The sequence below is a fragment of the Ornithorhynchus anatinus genome, chromosome 5, assembly GCF_004115215.2.
Source record: "Ornithorhynchus anatinus isolate Pmale09 chromosome 5, mOrnAna1.pri.v4, whole genome shotgun sequence".
In the NCBI taxonomy this organism is placed as follows: domain Eukaryota; kingdom Metazoa; phylum Chordata; class Mammalia; order Monotremata; family Ornithorhynchidae; genus Ornithorhynchus; species Ornithorhynchus anatinus.
In genome coordinates, this window is record NC_041732.1 from 41,773,076 (window position 1) to 41,792,705 (window position 19,630).

General features: G+C 43.9%; 1 protein-coding gene across 3 annotated transcripts in view; it reads left to right on the forward strand.

Moving 5' to 3' along the window:
• PSD3 (pleckstrin and Sec7 domain containing 3) overlaps nt 1–19,630 on the forward strand; it is a 418,976-nt gene that overhangs the window by 64,203 nt on the left and 335,143 nt on the right. The window lies entirely within an intron of this gene.

Here is a 19,630-nt window from a genome sequence, read left to right on the forward strand (position 1 = left end):
ATAGCAATTGGCAAACACATTCCCTTCTCATGATGAGCTCACAGTCTAGAGATGACTACTGAAGGAGACTGCAGGCAAGGGGAGAACTTCCAAAAGGCTCTAGGGGGGTTAGAAAGGATAAAAGGGTTTGCTCTGGATCTGGAGGTAGTCCTGCACAAGGCTGAAATCTGGGGTCTCCTCCCAGCTGAGGGGGCCTGAGTTCTTACCAGGTTTCCAACCTGGAAGAGAGCCAGCAGGTTCACCTGAGGTCTGCTGGAAGGGCCAGGATTTCCTTGTTAAAAATGGGCACACAGCAAAAAGAAGGAATTTTTAAAAACTGGTTCTAATGTGAGAGTTAAGCTGTGACTTGCTTATCTGGAAGCTGGCTCTCCAGACTGCTCTAACTGCCCCGTTTCCTGGTGCTCCCTTTTTTTTCTTGAGTGACTTAAGTCATTAGTGAAAATAGTGTGAGGGAAGCAGCATGACCTAGTGGGAAGGAGGACCTAGTGGGAAGGAGTGTGGCCAGTGGAAGGAGCACAGGCCTGGGAGTCAGAGAACCTGCCTGGGTTCTAATTCTGTCACTGCTAGTTGTCTACTGTGTAACCTTGGACAAGTCTTTTAACTTTCTTGTGCTCCAGTTCCCTCATCTGGAAAAGCGGTATGCAATACCTATGTTCTCCCTTATACTTAGACTGTGAGCTCCATGTGGAAAGGGACTGTCCAATGTGATTAACTTGTATCTACCCCAGGGCTTAGAAAAGTACTTAATAATAATGATATCTGTAAAGTGCTTACTATGGGCCAAGCACTGTTCTAAGTGCTGGGGTAGATATAAGGTAATCAGGTTGTACCTTGTGGGTCTCACAGTCTTAATTCCCATTTTACAGATGAGGTAACTGAGGTACAGAGAAGTTAAGTGACTTGGCCAAAGTCACACAGCTGATAAGTTGCAGAGCTGGGATTAGAACCCATGACTTCTGACTCCCAAGCCCATGCTCTTTCCATTAAGCCCGCTGTTCCTCACACACTTGACACATAGTAAGCACTTAAATACCAAAATAAAGAAAAATTCAGGAGGAGAGGGCACTCTGGCAATCAGATGGAAGGTGGTAGTAGCTCATAAGTAACAGGCCAGAGCCAAGTGCGAATTCCTGAAGGGCTGGGCAATCGGGTGATTGTACCACGTTAGGGTCTCCCTGGGCCTGTTGGGCACGAGAGGACTACGGGATCAGAAGGCAGAGAGCTATGTGGTGAAGGGTTCAGGCCTCAACCCCTGCTCTCCCTGAGTACAGAAATGCCTGTGGAGCCAGAAAACATCCTTAGTTGGGGCAGAGAAGAGACAACTGGTGATTGGGAAGGGGATGGCTGGCTTATTGGGGCTAATGCTGTCTCTAGCCCTCTGTGGCCTCGTTAAACTCTCCAGGCTAACTGTACCCAACAAGGGTTGGCAAAAGAAACTTAAGAAACAAAAAACAAGAAACTGGAGCCTTTCTGGCCCCACATCCCTAGACCAGCTACTGAAATGGTGATGATGCGATTATGGATGTGGTTAGGGAAGTTCCATTGCACTGGCAACATCTATGAATTCCTGCAGTCCTTGGAAAACTCCTTTAATTCTTCTGGGCCTCAGTTTCCGTAGCTGCAATTAGGAGGATTATACCGTTTGCCCCTGTCAGTCTCATGGGGTTATTTTCTGGTCAGGTGTCTGGAGGCTTTGGAAACTGCTTCACCCCACCTCTCCCATGCCTCACCTCTTCCTACCTCCTTTAAATTCCAGCTGCTCACTCTTCACTTGTCCATTAACCCTACCTTTTCCAAATCAATATGATCTCCTATTCTAATGCACAACTTTTCCATAGACATGACAAATAACATGATGATTAAATGTGAAAACTATGGTTCACTTTGAAACAAAGCCTTCAATGTTCTGTCAAAAAGAACATTTAGGGAGGGTTCGACTCTTTCCTGTTTGTCAGCTCTACTTTGAGGTAGCAAATTTCACTTTGGTTCCCACCAAGCCTTATTTGTTTGATCATATGGGTTTCTTTAAGTATAGATCAGGTATAACCTAGTTTATGTATCTCAGGTTTCTCAACACTAGAAAAACAATAATAATAATTATGGTATTTAAGTGCTTACTATGTGCCAGTCACTGAACTAAGTACTGGGGTGGATACAAGCAAATTGGGTTGGACACATGTAGGGCTCACAGTCTCAATTCACATTTTACAGATGAGGGAACTGAGGCATAGATAAGTGAAGTGACTTGCCCAAGGTCACAAGCAGACAAGTGGCGGGGCCAGGATTAGAACCCTTGACCTTCTGACTCCCAGGCTCATGCTTTATCCATTAGGCCATGCTACTTCTCAACTGCTGCAACAAGAAAGGAATTTATTTGAATTGATTGGGGAGCTACGAACCAGCCATACCTGTTACCACAAGAAGAAGGTTGTTCTCAATATTGTAGTATTTAAGTGATTACTATGTATCACACATTATTTTAAGTCCTGGGGTATATATAAATTAATCAGATGGAACATAGTTCCTGTTCCACAAGGGACTCACAGTGAAAGCAGGAGGGGGAACGGGCATCGAATCTCCATTTTACAGATGAGGAAACTGATGCATCGAGAAGTTAAATGACAAGTCCAAGGTAATACAACAGGCCAGTGGCAGAGGTGGCCTTAGAACCCAAGTCCTCTGGCTACTAGGCCTGGGCTCTTTCCACTATGCCATGCTGCTTCTTATGCTTAGTGTGTTTAATCTCCTGCTTCCTCTCAAAATCCACTCCTTCCTCCTGTGCCTCCGACCCCATCTTGTCGCACCTTATCAAAGCCCTTGCCCCCTCTCTTCTTCCCTTCCTGACCACCATCTTTGAAGATGACTGTTCACTCTTTTCACTGTTCTGTTCATAGTTGAATGTTCACTTTCCAGTGACTTTTTCCCCACTGCCTTCAAACAAGCTCATGCATATCTTATACTGAAAAAATCGTCTCTTGACCTCATGGCTCCCTCCAGTTATTGCCCCATCTCCTTCTTAGCATTCTTTTCCAAACTCCTTGAACTTGTTGTCCACAGTTGCTGTCTCCACTTCCTCTCTTCCAGTTTGCTCCTTGACCCCCTCCAACATGGCTTCCATCCCATTCATGCCACAGAAACTGCTCTCTTAAAGGTCACCAATGATCTTGCTAAATCCAACAGGCTTTACTTCATCCTATTCCTCCTCAACCTCTCAGCTGTTTTTGTTGCTCTTGACCATCTCTTTTTCCTGGAAACTTTATCCAACCTTGATTTCACTGACACCGTCCTCTCCTGGTTCTCCTCCAATCTCTCTGGCTGCTTATTCTTAGCGTCTTTCGTAGCTCCTCCTCTTCCTCCCACCTACTAAGTGTCGGAGTCCCGCAAGGTTCAGTTCTGGGTCCCCTTCTATTCTCCATATACAGCCACTCCCTTGGAGAACTTTGCTCCCATGTCTTTACCATCTCTTTGTGGATAATTGCCAGATCTATGTCTCCAGTGCTGATCTCTCTCCTTCTCTACAGTCTTGAATTTCCTCTTGCCTTCAGGACATCTGTTTGTGGATGTCCCTCCAATACCTCAAACTTACCATGTCCAAAACAGAACTCCTTATCATCCCACGCAAACCCTGTCCTCTTCCTGACTTTTTCCTCACTGTAGACAGCACCACCATCCTAACCTGCCTCACAAGCCCCTAACCTTGGCATTATCCTCAACTCATCTTTCTCAGCCCACACATTTAGTGTCACCAAATTCTGTCAGTTCAACATTCACAGCATTGCTAAAATCTGCCCTTTCCTCTTCATCCAAATTGCTACCACATTAATCTAAGCATTTATCCTATCCTGCATTGTGTATGGCATCAGCCTCCTTGATGACCTCCCAGCCTCTTCTCTCTCTCCACTCTAGTCCATACTTCACTCTGACCAGATCTTCATTCTACAGTTCTGCTCAAAAAAGGGAAGGCAATCCCAGCCTCTGCAATTGTCCTTCCCTCATGGGTGTTTTCTTTACTACAGTGCTAGACAATTAGCACAGTGCTCTGCACAAAGTAAGCACATGTGGTTTGATTGGTTGATTTAGAGGGTGGGAAGTCATAGTTTTCTTGCTCTACTCAGCCTCATTCCCTCTCCTCTCTCCCTCTTCTTCCCTTCCCCTCTCTCGTAAACACCCAGCCCCCCACTGAGGGAGAATGTGTAAAGCAGATCAATCGTATTTATTGAGTGCTTACTGTGTGCAGAGCACTGTACGAAGTGGGAGAGTACAATATAACAACAGACATATTCCCTGCCCACAGAGTGTACAGTGTAGAGCAGGGATCTGTGTTGGGTGTGTCTGCATATAAGGAGCTGCTTAGGTGGAACTCAAGCACCAGCATAGACTGCCTTAGCTCTGGACAGTTCTTTCAAATGCAGTCTTTCCTTCCCTAGCTTTACTTCCTGACATTTCCTGAATTTGGAGTAATTCCAGTCATGGTCCATTCTTAAAAGTACTGGTCAAAATCCAGGACCACATTGGGATTTTCTCCTTAGCTTTTCTTCTAATTAGTGGTGGCTAGAGACTTTGTCAGTGTACTTTGCTGATGCTGCAATCAGTGGGGAGATGAGGAAATGACTGGAGAATGTGGTGGTTACTAATAAACTAAGAATAACTGTGGTATTTGTAAAGCGCTTACTTATGCGGCAAGCACCGTACTAAGCGATGGGGTAGATACCAGTTAATCACTTTCCACATGGGGCTCACAGTCTAAGTAGGAGGTGGTACAAGTATTGGATCTCTATTTTGCAGACAGGTGAACTGAGGCCCAAAGAAGTTAAGTGACTTACCCAAGGTTACACAGCAGACAGGTGTCAAAGCCAGGGTTAGAACTTAGCTACTCTGACTCCCAGGCCCATGCTATTTCCACTGGGCCATGATGGTGGAGAGGGTTCACTGGCAGTCCCCAGTCCTGGGCTCTCATATTATACTGCAAGTCTCCTTCCCAGATAAACTACTTGTGGGGGTAATCACATGGCTGCCTATGCTGAGCACAAACTGGTTAAGAGCAGAAGAGGAGCAGTGCAGCCTAGTGGAAAGAACATGGTATTGGGAGTCAGAGGACCTGTATTTTAAACTCAGCTCTGCCACCTGTCTACTGTTGACCTTGGGCAAGACACTTTCCTTCGCTGTGTCTCAGTTACCTCATCTGTAAAATGGAGTTTAAGGCTGAGAGCCTTATGTGGGTCATGGACTATGTCCAATCCGATCATCTCGTATCTAGCCCAGCGCTTAGTACAATGCCTGGCACAATGTAAGCATTTAACAAATTCCGATTGAAAACAAACCAAAATGATTGGAAAGGAAAAAAATCAGTCTTTGGAGTTTTCAGTCCCAGGATATCAATAGCTGAGCCAGGGTCCAATGTCTGGTAGTTACCTAGTAAGAATACCTTACCCCTGAGAGTAAGTACTGTGTACTTGCTGCACACAGTAAGCACTCAACAAATAGCACTGACTGATTGAATCAGGAGACCTGGGTTCTAATTTGAGCTCTGCTACTTGCCTCCTGGGTGTGATCTTGGGCAAGTCATTTAACCTGTGTGTTTCCTCTCTTTAAAATGGGGATTAAATACCTGTTCTCTCTCCCCATAAGAATATGGGCTCCACGTTGGGCGGGGACTGTGTCTGATCTGATTGTCCTGCATCTCCCCCTGTAAAAGCGCAATGAATGGTACATAGTAAGCACTTAAATATTATTTTTATTATTACTTCCATTTAGTTCATAAATAACCCTTTCTAGGCCCTGGAGTTTTAATTGTTGTCCTAAGGGGGAATATAGCACCTTGGTATTAACATTAATTCTAATTCAATTATTTTGTTTGGTTTAATTGACAAATTCCATACAAGAATTGTAAATGATAATATAATTACAATTCTGATAATTGTGCAGAATGAACAGAGAAATTCATTCCTTACCAAAATTAATCTGGTAAAGTATAAAGAGGAATTAGTATTCTGACTGCTTTCAGGAAGCAACATTTACTTTTCTTAGAACAAGGCTTACTGTAATTATGACTTTTTAAAAAACTGTATGACTAGCCAAATTCATTCTTCAAGAAATTCTTTCTGGGGTACAAAATGTAAATTTATCATATTAACTGTCTTTGGGATATTGACCAGGAAGTTTGCCTTTGAAATTGAATTAATATTACATTTAAGTTACACAATTAATATTATTAATGGTGCATAAATACGTTGGGTTTAAAGAAGAAACACTAAAAAAAAACCCCACCCAACTATAAATGGCTGTAGTATTTGGCTCCGTGAGATAGTGGTGAAAGTTCAAAGGTATCCAAAAAAAAGTTTATTTCCTCATTGTTTTAATTGGATAAATTTTAATTTCATTCACCACCCTACTCCCAACTCTCTTGTATATGCAGTACAATGCGATGCAATGCGATACAATTTTTGAACTTGTTACAATTTTAATTAAGATCTGTACTTGTTAGCCTAGACCCTGTATGCACCATGCAGTATGTACAATTTCCCTAACTTACCCTACCTCTTTTTTACTCTTTGGCACTTTCTTCTTTCAAGCTGTCTCTTTTATTTTATTTTATGTCTTCCTTTACATGTACAATTGACAGCAAACAACTCCGTCATTATTCCAAATAAACCCATGGAGGATTTTCAGAGGAAAGGCATTAGATAGCATAAATCCAACAGAAACAATATAAATCTACATATTGGCCAGTTTGGGATCTTCACTTCCTTTCAAATGTAACAAACTGGGAGGATTTTTAAAATTTACATGGCAGTTTCCTCCTGATGTATTATCACTTTCTCTTATCAATGTAGAATTATATGTCTCCTGATTGTCCAACTGACTGTTGCTTTTAAATGTGTGGGGACTGAGCTTGTCAGTGTTTTTAACGAGACACAATTTAGTGTCATCAGTAAATCTTGCCAAATCTGCCCACTTCCTCTTTCAGATAATATGTACTATATGCTTCTTGCACAGAAATGAAGCTGTGTGGTTTAGATCCATCAAAGCATTGTAACCCTGAAAGCAGTCACATGAAGTTGGGAGAGAAGCACAAAACACACTTGAAAAACACAAAACGAAAAAAGGAGAATCAAAGTGCCCTACCCACAGTGTGTGTTTAATAAATGCCATTGATGGATTGACTACATTTTCCATATAACAACCGTTTAAAGGTAGACTTGCCTGTGTAAGGGGGCAGGGTAGACCTGATATGAAGGAGAACTCAGCGTGGCTCAGTGGAAAGAGCATGGGCTTTGGAGTCAGGGCTCATGAGTTCAAATCCCAGCTCTGCCACTTGTCGGCTGTGTGACTGTGGGCAAGTCACTTAACTTCTCTGTGCCTCAGTTCCCTCATCTGTAAAATGGGGATTAAGCCTGTGAGCCCCACGTGGGACAACCTGATTCCCCTGTGTCTACCCCAGCGCTTAGAACAGTGCTCGGCACATAGTAAGCGCTTAACAAATACCAACATTATTAACTCCCAATGAGAAGGGGATCAGAATTGGAGGCCCTTGTCACTCATCCTCTTCTTAGCTTCTGCCGAGCTCAGCAAGAAGTTATTGGTGATAGAAACTAGGAGAGTCTGTTGAGGCTTCCAGAGAGCAAGTTTCCCTTTTTTTGTTTTTATATTTTTTGGGTGTGGGGACAGAGCAGCAGAGGGTGTTTCTGTGGTATTTGTTAAGCGCTTACTATGTGCCAGGCACTGTACTAAGTTGTTCCCATTTGAGCCTCACAGTACTTGTCAACTCGCCTACATCATGACAGCAGCGAAATATTCTCCCTGACTACCATCTGCAGTTGCATCAATCAATCTTATTTATTGAGCACTTACTGTGTGCAGAGCACTGTACTAAGCACTTGAGAGAGTTTTGCATAATGGGGTCAGTAGACACGGTCCCTGCCCACAAGGAGTTTACAGTCTAGTGTATGGTCAGGAAGACCTGGCTGGAAGTGACTGAGCAATGGAAAATTGGCCCCTTCATCAGCACCTGCCAATTGAATGAGTGTTGTGTTGGCACTGAACTTAGTGTCTCTTTGGCAAATGTGGTTTTCCAGGCCCTCAGAGAAGCAGCATGGGGCCTTTCCTGTGAAGAGGGCCCATGAGCAAATGCCTCCTTAGCAGCCAGGTGTGAACTCTGCCTGCTGCATCCCTGCTCAGTGGAGAGAGTAATGAATGGAGAGAATTTGATTTGAGTGGGAGTTTCTAAGAAACTCTTTCTTGTGTGTCTTTCTCTGTCGTTCCTTTGGCAACTGATACCACTACCCTGCTGATAGCAGTTCCTAGGCCTTGAGAAGCTGGAACCTGAAGGGCATGCACGAGGCCTGGGTGTCCTGGGTTGATATTGCTCTGGGTAGAGTACAAAGGAAGATTGGCTGACAGGGACCTGAATTTACTACTGAAGAAGGAAAGGAGTCAGTCAGTCAGGGTATTATGTTTATTGAGCAGTTAGAGTGTGCAGGGCACTCTACTACGAACTGGGGATAGTACAATACAATAATAAGCAAATTCCCTGCCCGCAGTGAACTAACAGTCGAGAGGAAAGGAGGGCAGTGGAGTAACCAGTCATTAAATCATATTTATTGAGCGCTTGTTGTTTGCAGAACACTGTACTAAGCTCTTGGGAGAGTACAGTATAACACATCCCATGCCCACAATGAGCTTAGAGTCTAGAGGGGGAGACAGACATTAAATAAATAATTTACAGATATGGACATAAGTAATCTGAGGCTGCTGATGGGGCGGGGCAGGGACTGGGGGGAGATAAAGGGAGCAAGACAGGGCGACACAGAAGGAAGTTGAAGAAAAAGATGAGAGGGAAGGCTTCTTTATGGAGATGTTCCTTCAGTGAGGTTTGAAGGGTGGGGAGAGAAAAATTACCAATTGCAAGATGAACAGCGGATGGGAGTCGATGGCATTGGTGTTGATCACTAGTTTACTTTTTCATTCTCCATCAAGCATTGGTATTTACTGAGCAATTACTGTGTGAAGAGCATTGTACTAAGTGCTTGGGAGAGGACAGTATATCAGAGTTGGTAGACACATTCCCTACTCACAGTATAGAAGAGCTAGTCGGACATTTGAACTTTCTACTTTTATATTGTCTTTCTAGTCCTTCACCAGCACTTAGTGTGTGGTGGGGGGAAGTCAGCTCTCTAAGCCTGAAATCATTTGGGGATTACAGTGGAACTGAGGGGTAGAACAAAATGGAGGAATGGAGAGATTCTCAAGGATTTCAGTAGAAATCTTTGAGATCTGACTAGGGAGATAGAGATCAGAGAGCTTGGTGTCTAACTGACCTTCATTTGTCAGGCAAGATTTTGAGGAACAAAAGAACTGGTATGCCAAGGTCCCGCCTAGTTGGAAGGACGAGCAGTACATCCATCTTCGGTGAAGGTGATTTTTTTGCAATTTCATCGTGTCCTTTCTTTGTGTCTATGAGTTCTGTCATAGTGTACTCTCCCAAGTGCTTAGTACAGTGCTCCGCAGACAGTGAATGCTCAATAAATTCCATTGGTTGATTGATTGACTGAGTTGTCTTAGGTTTGTGTGGCGTATATCATTCTTGTGAGACTGTATTTTTAGCTGAGGCTGGACACATCCCCGTCTGGATTGTGAGCTTGTTGTGGGCAGCAAACAAGTCTATCGTCTCTGCTGTATTATACTCACCCTAGTGATTAGTACAGGGCTCTGCTACTAGAAAAGCAGCACAGCACAGTGGATAGACCCTGGGCTTCTAGTCAGAAGGTCATGAGTTCTGGTCCTGGCTCTGCCACTTGTCTACTGTATGACCTTGGGCAAGTCACTTCACTCCTTTGGGCCTCAGTTACCTCATCTGTAAAATGGGATGGAGACTGTGAGCCCCACAGGGGACAGGGACTTTGTCCAATCTGATTATCTGGTATCTGTCCCAGCACTTAGTACAGTGCTTGGCACATAGTAAGCACTTAACAAATTCCACAATTATTCTACAGTAAGCGTTCAGTGAATACCATTGATTGGCAAGAGCTCTGGGATTGATTGCATTGGGAACATGCCTATGTGCTGAAGAGGAAAGTGGAGTAACCAAAAATATCCTACAAGCCCTCTGCCTCGAAGTGGGATTTAGCAATTCTGCAAAGATTGCTCTTGGCAGGGCAAATCTGGCTGAAAGTGTTGGTGCTAAAACAATAAGGAAATTACAAGCACAATTCTACATATAGATTGGAGGACCAATTCAAATCATGGCTATAAGACCAAAGAACAATGCCCGGAGAAATGGAAAAAAAAATCCAACAACAAATAATAATAATAATGTTGGTATTTGTTAAGCGCTTACTATGTGCCGAGCACTGTTCTAAGTGCTGGGGTAGACACAGGGGAATGAGGATGTCCCACGTGGGGCTCACAGTCTTAATCCCCATTTTACAGATGAGGGAACTGAGGCACAGAGAAGTTGTGACTTGCCCACAGTCACACAGCTGACAAGTGGCAGAACAGGGATTCGAACTCATGAGCTCTGACTCCAAAGCCCGTGCTCTTTCCACTGAGCCACGCTGCTTCTCATAAAAAACTATTTTCTTGGGCTTGATATTTTCAAGAAGCCTCATAGAAATCTGTTTCATGACTTCAAGACACTTTAATGTCTGTTGGAAGAATGACACTGTAATCTACTTAATATCTGTGTTCTGTGTCATTCATTGCTTTGTAACTTTACATGTTCTCTGAATGGTGAATCCTGTCCTACAGCTTTGTTTTTAGTTTAACGTTTAAACCAAATGAAAAGAATATATTTGATTTTTACAGTTACTTAAATAAATTATACATTATTTTAGCCATACCACAAGAAGTCCTGGATTTGTGCTAATGTTTGGTGGTCTGCTGGGGGTAAGTGGACCTAGTTGGAGAAACAGCATGGCCTAGTGGAAAGAGCATAGATTTGGGACTCAGAAGACCTGGGTTCTAATTCTGGCTCTGCCACTTGTCTACTGTGTGATCTTGGGCAAGACTCTTTACTTCTCTGAGCCTCAGTTTCCTCACCTGCAAAATGAGGATTAATGCCTGTAGCACTTCCAACTAAGAACGGAAACCCCACATGGGACAGGAACAGTGTCCAACCTGATTAACTTGTATCTCCCACAAAGTATGTACTTAACAAATATAATAATAATAATAATAGTAATAATTATGGTAGGACTAAGAATTCTTGTTTAAGGTCTTTTATGTAATAGAGAGGGCTGCAAATCAGCCCTTTCCTCTCATCAACATTATGAGCAGCTAATAGGAATGGTTAAGTGCTTCACAAAACTGCCCAATTGGTGGAACACATAAGAAGCCAACATAGAGAACCTCACTATTGCTTGTTGTGAAATTGTCTTAGAATAGCTTTGTTTTTAGCAATGATTTTGATGTATTGTTGCTGAAAATTAGTAGATATAATGAACATTCACTGGATTGTCTTTCTTTCTCTTAGTATGCTCGGATTTACTTCTAAATAGTAAATTGTGGTCAATATTCTTGTTTACTTTATATTAATAGTCTTAAGAGAAACATAGCATCTTTCCTTGAGTGAATTAGGAGTCAGTGGCTGTCTCCTTCCGTGTCTATGTGTGTGTCTCTCTTGATGTGAGTATGTGTGTGGGTGTGAAGATGCACACAAACTATGAGTTGGAAGCCCTGGAGCTCTCATGATGTTGAAATTTTTTCCATTTTTTAAAATTCTTTTTTGCTGACTTTGTTGCTGTCACCGAGCATGGAGTGACTTTAGTGATCTTGCAAGCTGCTTTGAAGTTTGGAGGGTGGCTGAGGCTTCCAGAGACCCAGAGCTGTCAGGGTGCCTGGCCTGGAGTCAGCCAGTTGACCCAGGGCCAAGCCACGCAGAGAGGGGCAGCGCCCCTTGTTTTGGGTCAATTGGCTTGGCTGGGCAGCCTCCTTCCTGAACTGCCCCAGCCCAGCCAGGTTGCCTCCTCTGCTCTGGGCCCTGCTATCCCTTGTCCCCTTCCCTCTCCTGCTTTTCTTTCTCTTTCTCTCTTCCCCTCTAACGAATATCTCTTTCTCCTCTTTGCCCCCTCTTCCTCCCACTTCCTCTGACCCCTTCTTTCTCTTCCTCCCCACTCCTCTCTCAACCAAAGATGATATTTCTAGAGTCATGTTAATTTACCTGTCCTGTGAAGTAATGTTTGAAGTCTTCTGACCCAAGAGGGACAGGGACTGTTGACCTGATTACCTTCTGTCTACCATAATGGTTAGTATAGTGCTTTATGTATAGTAACTGCTTAACACATACCACAATTTTAATAATGTTGGTATTTGTTAAGCGCTTACTATGTGCCGAGCACTGTTCTAAGCGCTGGGGTAGACATAGGGGAATCAGGTTGTCCCACGTGGGGCTCACAGTCTTAATCCCCATTTTACAGATGAGGGAACTGAGGCACAGAGAAGTTGTGACTTGCCCACAGTCACACAGCCGACAAGTGGCAGAGCTGGGATTCGAACTCATGAGTCCTGACTCCAAAGCCCAGGCTCTTTCCACTGAGCCATGCTGCTTCTCCAATATAATAATTATTATTATTATAAGGTTTATGGTGCTTCATTTGACATAATTTGTCTGTGTGTGTCTGTGTGAAAGAGAGAGAGAGACAACCCTTTGAATTGGTTGTAATTTTCTTAAGAGTTGGAGTCATTGTCTTTAAAGCAGTAAATTTAAATGGGGAAATAGATTTTTAATGCAGGAAGACAACTATCTTTCAGTATTCTATGGGATTTACACCTTTGGTTTATTTGAAGAAAAACTTAGAATTTTTGTTCAAAGAGCTAGAGTAGACAAGAAATTTAGTGATTAAACTGAAAAATGTATTCTAGGTTGCTGAGGAAACCTGCCAGGTTCTGTTTAATATAGAGCAGTATTACCCTCTAGTGGTAAGAGATGTTTCAGTGCCAAGCTGGTCTTTCTTTTCTTTCTTGCAGCCCACTTGGGACAATTTTCATTTTTCAAGACTCGTCCTGCTTTTGTCCTTTTTGGTTTCTTTCTGCCTCTCTACTCCCCCAACAGCTTCACTATCCCCTGCTCGCAGGGGTGCTTGGAACTAAGATTGAAGTACTTCCTTTAAACAATTTTCTAAATGGACCATTTTCTATATTCCAAACCATGGGGCATCAAGGTAGTTAATATTTTAACTGTTCACCTGTAGTGTAGTGCATTGAGAATTGATCTGAGTTGTTGTGGATGGACACCCATGCTGTGTGAGAGGAAAAGGAGGAAAGGTAGAGAATGAGAAGTATGGGAGAAGAAAGCTGTAGTGATATCTTCTCAGGTCTCCATTAGGCATATCTCTTGATGGTGGTGTAACATTAGTGATAATAATAGTGGTATTTGTTAAGTGCTTACTATGTGCCTGACACTGTGCTAAGTGCTGGGGTGGATACCAGCAAATCGGGTTGGACACCGTCTCTGTCCCACATGGGGCTCACAGTCTCAATCCCCATTTTATGGATGAGGTAACTGAGACACAGAGAAGTGAATTGACTTGCCCACGGTCACACAGCAGATGAATAGCAGAACTGGGATTAGAACCCATGACCACCTGATTCTCAGGCCTGTGCTCTATGCCAGTGGCACCTTCTAGACTGTAAACTCATTGTGGGCAGGGAATATGTCTGTTATATTGTTATACTGTACTGTACTCTTAGTTCAGGGCTCTGCCCTCACAGTTAGTGCCCAATGAATAGGATTAACTGATTGACTGACCCTCAGTTCCACTGGGGTTTCTCCCATTCAGGTAGCACACCTCTGCTTGGAGATTTTGGAAAGAGAGTGAGAAGGGCAGGAAGTACTCAGAAGCAGAGTGGCCTAGTGGAAAGAGCCTGGGGCTGAAAGTCAAGGAACACCTGAGTTCTATTCCCGGCTCTTTCACTTGGCTGCTGCATGACCTTGGGTGAGTCACTTAACTTCTCTGTGCCTCAGTTACCTCATCTGTAAAATGGGCATTGAGACTGTGTGTCCCATGTGGGACATTGCCTATGTCCAACATGATCAGCTTGTATCTACCCCAGAACTTAATACAGTGCATGACACACTATGTGATTACTATAACCACTTGACAAATGCCATTAAAATTTTTTTTAAAAAGAACAAAGAAGACAGTACAGTGGGATGATGCAGTGGTATCTATGGTTAAAGTGAAACAAGTATCTGGGAATGTTCACTGATGACCTGAGCACCTCCTAGCCCTCTTCCCATCACTGATTTTGGTCTTTCTATGGGAGTGGACAGGGAAGAGGGAGGGCAGTTTCCTAGGTCAATCGTTAGAATCAACCAAGCTCCTATGATGGTGCTTCTGAGGTATTTACCAATCTGCCAAGGTGTGGGAGCTTAGGAACCTGTGCTGCTGGTCTTTGGCCCCTGCATTCCCTTGAGGGATAAGCTGCATTTACAGTGTATACACATTTGTACAGTTGAGTTAGCCACAGTTTGTCTGGGATTTGCTGATCTCTTGAGCAATATAGAAGAAAGTTGATCAGATGCCATTTCTAGTCAAAGCCCTGCCCACTTGTCTTGGGCTAGTCACTTCACTTCTCTGGGCCTCAGTTTCCTCCTATGTAAAATGGGGATTAAATCCTATTCCCTCATACCTAAATAGTAATAATAATTGTGGTATTTAAGTGCTTACTATGTGCCAGGCACTGTACTAAGCGCTGGCGTGGATACATGGGAAGCAGCATGGCTTAGTGGAAAGAGCATGGGCTTGGGAGTCAGAGGACATGGCTTCTAATCCCGGCTCTGCCACTTGTCTTCTGTGTGACCTTGGGCAAGCTGCTTAACTTCTCTGTGCCTCAATTACCTCTTCTGTAAAATGGGGATTAAAACTGTGAGCCCCACATGGGACAACCTGATTACCTTGTATCCATCCCAGCGCTTAGAACAGTGCTCGGCATAGAGTAAGCTCTTAACAAATACCATAATTATTATTATACAAACTAATTGGGTTGGACACAGACCCTGTCCCATGTGGGGCTCACAATCTCAATTTCCATTTTAAAGATGAGGTAACTGAGGCCCAGAGAAATGAAGTAACTTATCTAAGGTACCACAGAAGACAAGTGGTGGAGTTGGGATTAGAACCCACGATCTCCTGACTCCTAGGCTATGCCCTATCTAGACTGTGAGCCCCATGCGGGACAGGGACTGTTGCCATCCTGATGACCTTGTAGCTGCCTCAGTTCTTAGAACAGTGCTCGACACATGGTAAATGCTAAACAAATGCCATTTTTATTACCATGATTATTATTAGATGCACCCATGACATTGGGTGTGGATTTTTTTTAATGATATTGAAGTGCTTACTATGTGCCAGACACTATTCTAAGCTCTAGGGTAGTTACAAGGTAATCAGGTTGGGCACAGTCCGTGTCCCACAGTCCATGTCACGATCTTAATCCCTATTTTCAGATGAGGTAACTGAGTCCCAGAGATGTTAAGTGACTTGCCCAAGATCACTCAGTAGGCAAGTGGTGGATCCGGGATTAGAACACAGGTCCTTCTGACTCCAACACCTGTGCTCTATCCACTAGGTCATGCTGTACAACACCATGAGCTTTCCTAAATGTCAGGTTCTACAACAGTGTTGCCACACCCATGGTTTTAGGAGAACTGAGTGTAAAATTTCAGTTACAAATTGCAGAATTTATGGATTGTTTAGCCATCTAATAAGAAGGGTGGGAATCGGTAAATGGCAAATATTAAAAAATATAAAGGGGGAAAGGTGAGGAGACCCTACTGGGCTGGACATTTACTCGAAGCTAACTGGCTGGAATTTAAAGACAGGGCCCACATCAGTGTGATGGAAATCACTTCCTCTCAAAGTGGTGACTCATTTAATCTCTGATTCCAGAATTCACCAGGGAAGCAGCCCTGACCCTTCCTTCCTGGCCCAGTTTCCTCCACATTCCTGAAACTTTCTTGATCCTCCATCCTACACACTGGATTTACCTTCCCCTTCTCTCTCTCTCTCAATCCCACCAGTTTCATCTCTCTTTTTGTAACTTGAGTTTTTGAGGGTTTTTTCCTATAGGTCCAACACTTTGTGTCTGCTACCCATACCCCTTCTTGTGTCTGAAAGCCCCTGTTTTTGGGGGGTGAGATACAGGAAGAGGAGGAGGAGGGCATGGATCCTGGGAGAGAAGGTGTGATGCTCTCCTGCAGCCCACCTTCTCCTTCTTTGCCACCTACCACTCCCCCCGCCCCCCCACAACCCCTCAGCCTGCTCCAATGTGGCCCAAGGGAGCAATGAAGCCCATTAAATTGAAGCGATAGAATGGATAAAAGTTACAAAAAAAAAAGATGCACAGCAGAGAGGGCTGCAGCGGGCTGGGGAGACATGATGGTGAGTTTGGGATATAGGGAGGAAAATCAGGGAACGCTTCAGAGTTCTTCAAGCTGATTCCATGATGAATACAATGAGTCAGTCAAGGTCTCAACCCATTGTTCCTTACATGAGGTCTCTCTGGGTTGTAAGCTCCTTATCTAGACTGTACGGTCCTTAATAATTAGAGAACCTGTGCTCATTGTGGACAGGGAATGTGTCTGTTCATCTTTATATTGTGCTATCCCAAGCGCTCAGTACAGTGCTTTGCTCACAGTAAGCACTAAATAAATATGATTGAATGAATGTACTAAGCTCTGGGGCAGATATGTTAATCAGGTTGGACACAGTCCCTGTGTCACCTAGTAAAGGCTCAATAAATTTTGTTGAATGAGTGAATGGGGCTCACTATCTAAATAGGAGGGAGTAGGATTTAATCATCATTTTACAGATGTCATAACTGAGGCACAGAGAAGTCAAGTGACTTGTCCAAGATCACACAGCAGATACGTGGCAGAGCTGGGATTAGAACCCAGGTCCTCTGACTTCCAGGCATGTGCTCTTTCTGCTAGGCCATGCTGCTTCTCCTTGTGGCAGGGAATGTGACTCCCAACACCATTGTATTATACTCTCCCAAGCACTTAGTCCAATGCTCTGCATACTTGAAGAGCTCAGTAAGGATCATGGAGTGATTTTTTTTTTTCCCAAACCCCTATAGTTTAGGTTTAGGTCAGTCAAACCTGGGGCTCATCAAGGAATCTCTGCCTGTCAGTCCTTTGGGCTTGGTTGGGCCAGTTATTGTTTGTCAGTTATGGAAGCCAGTTCAGCCTGGAGGTCTCAAAGATATTGCCTGCTTCCAAAACCCTGAGCTAAACACCCTCCCCCCCCCCAGGAACGGGTGCAAAGGGTGCCCAATATCTCCAGGGATAAACTGAATCTCTCCATCTGCATTGATAGTGCTTCTCACAGCCACCCACAATCTGTCAATTTGTTGAGCGCTTATTGTGTGCAGAGGGCTGTATTCATTCAATGGTATTTATTGATTACTTATTATGTGCAAAGCACTATACTAAGTTCTTGTGAGAGTACAATATAACAACAAACAGACACATTTCCTGCCCACAACCAGCTTACAGTCTAGAGAGGTCAGTCCTTTGTAGAACTCTCAGCCAGTCCTTCAAAGCAAAAAACTTCCTCCAAATGGCAGAAGGCTAAATAGCTGAAAGGCTAAATTATGTTAGACTTGACACGTTCAGTTCTGTGTACAGTGCTTCGCACGTAGTAAGCGCTTAAGTGCCATCATTATTATTACCTAACCCTATGAGGAGAAGTGGCGTCAATAATAATTATAATAAAAATAATTGTGGTATTTGTTAAGCGCTTCCTGTGTGCCAGGCACTTTACTAAGCGATGGGGTAGATACAGGCTAATCAGGTTGGACACGGGTCCTTGTTGCTCACAGTCTTGATCTCCATTTTATAGATGAGGTAACTGAGGCTCAGAGAAGTAAAGTGTCATGTCCATGGTTCAATCCTTGTAAATCATGTGATAGCATAAACAGGCTTCTGTGGAGGGCTGGAGACATGGGCTTCTTTGTGAGATAAAATGAGAATGTGGCCTCCTTCAGATTATTCCTTGTATTGTATAGCAGTTTGACTTTAGATGGTCTAAGTGGTGCTCTCTAAGATATAACCCAGGGGTACATTGCCCTATTAAATTACAGCAGGCAGATACTGATAAGAGGGCCATTAAAACAGGAAACTCCTTAAGCAAGCAGATAATGTCCTTAAAGCTCCCAGGCTTGGATTGCATGACCTTGCTGGAGAAAGTGATTTTGGAAGCACTGAGCCTTACCACCCGGGTTCCTCAGCAACTGAGGGAAATTACCTATCCAGCGTGGCTCAGTGGAAAGAGCTCGGGGTTGGGAGTCAGAGGTCATGGGTTCGAATCCTGGCTCTGCCACTTGGCAGCTGTGTGACTGTGGGCAAGTCACTTAACTTCTCTGTGCCTCAGTCACCTCATCTGTAAAATGGGAATTAAGATTGTGAGCCTCATGTGGGACCAACTGATTCCCCTGTATCTACTCCAGCGCTTAGAACAGTGCTCTGCACATAGTAAGCACTTAACAAATACCAAGATTATTATCTCTCATGAACAAATAGTACAGAGGAAAAGCTTCCTAAAATGTGGGGGATCCAGATGCAAGTGACATCACATGCCTTCTACCCAGCATGCAGTGTAAGTGATGGAAGCAGTCAGTCAGTTGTATTTATTAATTGCATTTGTTAAGTGCTCACTATGTGCAAAGCACTGTTCTAAGCGCTGGGGAGGATACAAGGTGATCAGGTTGTCCTACGTGGGGCTCAGTCTTCATCCCCATTTTACAGATGGGGTAACTGAGGCACAGAGAAGTAAAGTGGCTTGCCCAAGGCCACACAGCTGACAAGTGGAGCCAGGATTAGAACCCACATCCTCTTACTCCTAAACCTGTGTTCTTTGCACCAAGCCACATCTTTACTTCCTGACTGACACTAATGGCAGAAATTGCCTTTGCTCTCCTCTGAAGATGTGTTGAATGAATAAGAATGGAAGCCGTCAATCAAGAGTCTTATTTATAGGACCCCTACTCTGTCATAGTCAATACTGTGCATTTGAAAGCAGGCGTCCTGGCCTCAGGTTTGCCACTAATTGAGTGAGCAGTAGGCGAAGCTGTCACTTCTCTGCAGAGCCATCAGTCAGGGCATGCAGAGCTTCTCAGTGTACAACCCACCAGCTGGGAGTGGCAAAATCCCCTTCTTGCTCAGGCTGTTGCAGGCCACAGGCAAGTGATGGTTGGTACCTGTGCTAAGCACTTTTAGAACAGACATTATGCCATGTTACAGTGCACAGGGATGTGATTCCTATCTGTAATAGCAACCTGACCTGAAAGGGGCTCTCCTCCACCTGGCAACATTATTTCCACATCCTTATCGACTACCAAGTTCAGTGCTCACACCAGCCATTTCAGACATTTAACTCCCTCCTCAAACCCCTGTCCTCCTGCTCCCCATCCCAGTCCCTCGTCTCTTATGACCTGGCCACATATTTTATTAAGAAAATTAAAGCCATCAGGTGTGATCTCTCTATAATATCCCCTTCTCCTCTCCAGGCCCTTCCTCCCTCCCTTTAATGCTCCCATCTTTCCCATCAGTATCTCAAGAAAAGATCTGCCACTTCACCTTATGACTCTCCTGTTACAACCCAGCCCACACACTTCACTCCTCTAATGATAA